The sequence below is a fragment of the Bison bison genome, unplaced genomic scaffold (genome assembly GCF_000754665.1).
Source record: "Bison bison bison isolate TAMUID 2011002044 unplaced genomic scaffold, Bison_UMD1.0 scf7180017864382, whole genome shotgun sequence".
Classification (NCBI taxonomy): Eukaryota; Metazoa; Chordata; class Mammalia; order Artiodactyla; family Bovidae; genus Bison; species Bison bison.
The window spans coordinates 3,710,734-3,716,034 of NW_011494954.1; positions in this window are offsets into that span (position 1 = coordinate 3,710,734).

Genomic DNA, 5,301 nt, shown 5'->3' on the forward strand with positions numbered 1-5,301 from the left:
CTGAAACTTAGTGAGGTCCAGCCCAGCTGGCTGTGTGCTCACTTCCTCTAGTAAGCAAGCATAAAGAGATCCAGTTAATTTTAGATAGTAAAGTCATATAAAAATTATATTAGAAGAATCAAGGAATTGAAGTCTGAAGGAAAGAAGCCTAATAGCTCACTACTTTTTTTAATGACTTAAAAAAAATTTTAAGAACAATTCAGTTTCTGTATATGGACACACAAAAAAGCAATGTCTATTCTACCTCCAGCATGCATCTCAAATATGTTCATTTCTCTTCATCTCTGCTATCAATATATTCTAAACCAACAAATGTAGAGTGTTTAAACAGTTTCCTAACTGGTCCCGCTACTTTTCTGTTTGCCTCCTCTCCAATACTGTCTCTTCAATGGAACCAGTCGTTTGTAAAATATTTACTGAATAAAGTAAATTTCACACTAAAACCCCTTCTCTGATTTCACAGTGCTAGGGATCACAAACTTGTGTCCTATAGGCTGAACACAACCTGCAGATTTGTTTTGTAGGGCCAACACAATTCCTTTTCCTTCTTGCGTTTTTTTGTTGTTTTTTTTTTTTCTTGGTGGGAATGGGGAGTGGGGGTAGATTTTAAATTTGAATGTTTTTATATCATTCCATTTCCAATTGTCCTCATAAATCCACCAATCCTGGTTCTGAAAATATTTAATTGTTTGCCTGGCCCAAAGAGGAATTTAAGTTTTTTATTCTATTTTAAAAAGCACTATAAAATAAAAATATTTTAGATAGCTTTTAGGTGTTACTTACTTGGGCTTCCCTGGTGGCTCAGAGGTTAAAGCGTCTGCCCGCAGTGCGGGAGACCCAGGTTCGATCCCTGGGTCGGGAAGATCCCCTGGAGAAGGAAATGGCAACCCACTCCAGTATTCTTGCCTGGAGAATCCCATGGGTGGGGGATGGGATTCTTACTTAGCCAAAAAAGTACCATAAGCTATCATATACTTATTATTTACAAGGCACTATCCATGTTATCTCATTTATTCATTTCAATAATCTTGTGGGAAAAATACTAATCTTGCCTCCAGTTTTCAGATAAATAAACGATTGGAGTTCAATACCTTGCCAAAATTCACTCTGCTGCTAAATTTTAGAGCCAAGATTTGAACCATAATCTAAGTGAAAGCAGAGTGATAGGGGTTTCACAGGTACATACTAAAAATTGCGTCTGTTGGAAGTATATAATTTGATTGGTTTTGACACAATTTTATGTCTCTCAATTATATCTTATTATAGCTGCTAAAGAAGTCTGCAAGTTCCAAACAATATATTATCCTGTTTTTCCCTGTATAGTAAAAAAGTCTGTAATACAGTTAAACTGCCTGGCCACAGTTTAAAGGCACTGACATACACAGATATACTTAAATAATTCATTAACATGAAAATAAAAGTCAGAAAGATACTCTTTTACAAAAGCCATTAATTACCTGTTAACTCCAGAGTCTCTAGCTGTGCAAGCTAAGCTTCCTATTTGTGTTGTGAACTGAGATTCTTTCATTCATTCTTTCTTCAATATTCATCAGATATCTACTATGTGCCTCCACTGTTTTGGAGGCTAAGGATATAATAGACGAGAAAAGTTCCTGCCCTCATAAAACTATAGTCTGTAGAAGGCAGGTAACCAACACAAATGTTATCTAGAGAAAAAAGTTGTGAGGAAAATAAATGGGAATAAGAGAGAGAAGAATGATGAGGGGGTGTCTGCCACTTTAGATCATATGATAAGGGAGTGTCTGAGGAGATGGTGTTGGAGAAGAGAACTGAATGAAGGTGGGGAGAGTGCCCTGGATACATCCAGAGGAAGGGCATTGTAGACAGAGGAGGGAAAGCAAAACCTTGGATGGCAGTAAGGAGGTCAATATAGCAGCAGTAAAGTAGGTATGGAAGAGATTAATGTCGGTGATCACTCTAAAAAGAGAAAAAATATAGGGCAGCAAGAAGGCTATTGCAGTTATCAGGTGAGAACTAAAGATCATGTAGCCTAGTGCGATAGTGAGAGAAGCAATGAAAAGTGGTAAGAATCAGCATACATTTAAGGATGACAAAAAAGCTGTGAGAACTTATTGTAGGACTAGTTGTGATGGGAAGGGAGCAGGAACGGAGGACAAAGGAGAATTTACCCTTTGGACAAAGGAGAATGGCCCTCACGGATTTTTGTCTTGAGACTGGATAAATGATGGAACCACTTGTCGAGATGTGTATACTGGAAGATTTCTTGAGCGGATATCATATATTCTGCCTTATACTGAAATCTGTAAGTGCATAATACAGCTAGTTGGGTTTATGAAATCAGAGACTAGGAAAGAGGACCAAGTTGAACACTGAATTTGAGAATCATCAGCATAAATCTACGTCTATATATCTGGAGAAGGAAATGGCAACCTACTCCAGTATTCTTGCCTGGGAAATCCCATGGACAGAGGACATGGTGGGCCACTGTCCACGGGTCTCAAAGACTCGGACATGACATAGTGACAAAACAATGGCAGCAATGTCTATATTTATCTATCTAGAAAGCTAGAAGTGACTAAATTAATGAGAGCAGTCCTATAGACCAAGACCTGCCCCTGTCCCCAACATCTAAAGTGAAGTCACTCAGTCATGTCCAACTCTTTGCAACCCCATGGACTGTAGCCCGCCAGGTTCTTCCATCCATGGGATTCTCCAGGCAAGAGTACTGGAGTGGATTGCCATTTCCTTCTCCAGGGGATCTTCCCAACCCAGGGATCAAACCTGGGTCTCCCGCATTGTAGGCAGATGCTTTACCATCTGAGCCACCAGGGAAATCCATCTAAAGATCATATTTATTAAAAGGGTCTATCCAAGAAGACTAAGAATGTGTGACCAGAAAAGAGAAAAGCTAGAAGAGTAAGTTATCCCAGGAGCCACATGAAGAATGAGAAAGTGATTGGCTGCATCAAATAGTGGAACACTTTCCTTCAGAGCCTCCTGCATTTAGACAGCTGAAAAGACTCACTCTGTCTCTCAGGATCTGGGAATTTGAGGGATAGTCTCGTCTCACTGTGGCAGAGGGCATTAGGGTAGTGGCGACTATCTCTTGTTAGGGAAAGGTTGGAAATTGTTAGAGAAGGTAGCTCTGCTGCAAATAAAGAAGTGAATCTTCAGAAAAGCTGTCTCCACAGAGCTGAGTGAGGCTGTGGTCTGTGCTAGCAACAGAGAGGGAGGCCTCCCGCCCTGGCCTCAGTGAATTGCTCAGTGGTAAGCAGTTCTATTTCTCTCTTTCCATGCTCAGTAGAGAGGACCTCTTGTCAAACTGGCCAGTCCTGAAAGTCCTGAGCTCTTAGTGCATCAGGGACCACTGCTTTATATGCTGTTGGTGATAAGAAAGACTTTAAAGCTTACTCCAGCAAAGAAACATGGGAAGGTTTCTGAAAAGCTGTGATGGGAGGTGCAGCCTCAAGAGGAGATTATTTGATAAAACAAAAGGCTTTCAGAGATTAGTGAGGGTTAAGTGCAGTGTAACCATGGTCTGAACTTCTCCTATGTTCAGGTTCCTCTGTTCCCTGAAAGACTCATAAAAGCAGAAGATCCTCTCTTCTTCCATTTTGAAGACTGCCTTAAGAACTCAGACTGGAGCAAGGGGGTCTAATATCACCTGGAAGATAGCTGTCAGCTCAATTAGAAAGATGGGAATCTCAGGGTAATACTTGACACATTCCTTGTATGATCAATGAAACCAAAATAAATAAAGCTTAGCTCTGTAAAAATAAAGAAAATAAGACATGGAGATGGCAGGAGAAATCATTTGGTAGTCAGCACTAACCTCATATTCTTTTTCTTTTTTTTTTTTTTATTTAACTTAACTTTACAATATTGTATTGGTTTTGCCATATACAAGATGCTGTAGAACTGACATTTATCAAGATGTAGTTTCAAACCTGCCCTCCAACCCACCCCATGCACACACATTGCTGATGTTCAGTTGCCAGTCATGTCCGACTCTTTGCAACCCCATGAATTGCAGCTCACCAGGCCTCTACATCCCTCACCATCTCCCAGAGTTTGCCAAGTTCATGTTCATTGAATCAGTGATGCTGTCCAACCATTTCAACCTCTTATGCCCACTTCTCCTTCTGCCCTCAATCTTTCCCAGCATCAGAGCTTTTTCCAATGGATCGTCTATTCACATCAGATGATCAAAATACTGGAGCTTCAGCTTCAGCATCAGTTCTTCTAGTGAATATTCAGGGTTGATCTCTTTTAGGATTGACTGGTTTGATCTCCTTACTGTCCAAGGGACTCTCAGAAGTCTTCTCCAGCACCACAGTTTCAAGGCATGAATTCTTTGGTGTTCTGCCTTCTTTATACACACATACAATAACCCAATAACTTAGACAGCCCTTGCTCATAAATTATGTCATTTAAAGGAATCAACACCTTCAAAAAGTTGATATTCTCAGCTTTCCTTTCCTTGAGACTTTAAAAAAACATATTAATACATATTAAATATGAGCTCAGAGTTGGGATAGATCTCACCCAAAAGCCTATGTTGGTGTGCCCTCTATCCCCACCCCTTGCATACTCCCACTGGTCCTTTTAGCAACAAGGATCAACCCTATATGTTTGGAGTATTTTGAGTGTCTCAAGTCCTTGTAAAAAGCTATGCTCCAACTGTTCAGACAGCCTCAGATAGCCTGAGCCTCAGCCTCACATTCTAGAACAGAAATGTGTCCTTCTGTTGGATAATCTACAGATGATTAGATTATCTGTAGGTTACATTATTATAATCAAGCCATTATTAATGAAAGGCTCACAGGCCACATTGACAAGATTGTCAGATACAGTTTCTTCTTTACCATGTAAAATGTGGGACTTCTTCAAATGGGAATGAAGACTTTGGACACATTGCCCTGGCTTCTAGTCAGTGTCTTAACTTTCACATGGTACCGAGAACTTCCCCCTTTGCTAATGACACCCTTCCTCTGGGTCTCTTCAATTCTATTTCTCTTGATTTTTCTACCAGTGTTATAGCCAGTGTTTCTTCCCAGGATCGGTGACTACCTTGTAGTTTCGACAGAACTGAGTCCCTCTATTACCTTTTTAGTACATAGCAATTCCATAAATTCTGTGTTCAGATCCTTTCATGGCCTGGACTCCCAAGAGTCTATATGGAAGTTTAAAAAACTCAGATCACTGTTTCAGGTTTGTTTGTTTGTTTTTAACCCCTGTTCTAAATAATCTTAATTCTTAAGAGGACAATGGGCATGACTCTGGGAAATAAGGGGTGAAATACACACAGGGAAGTCAAAT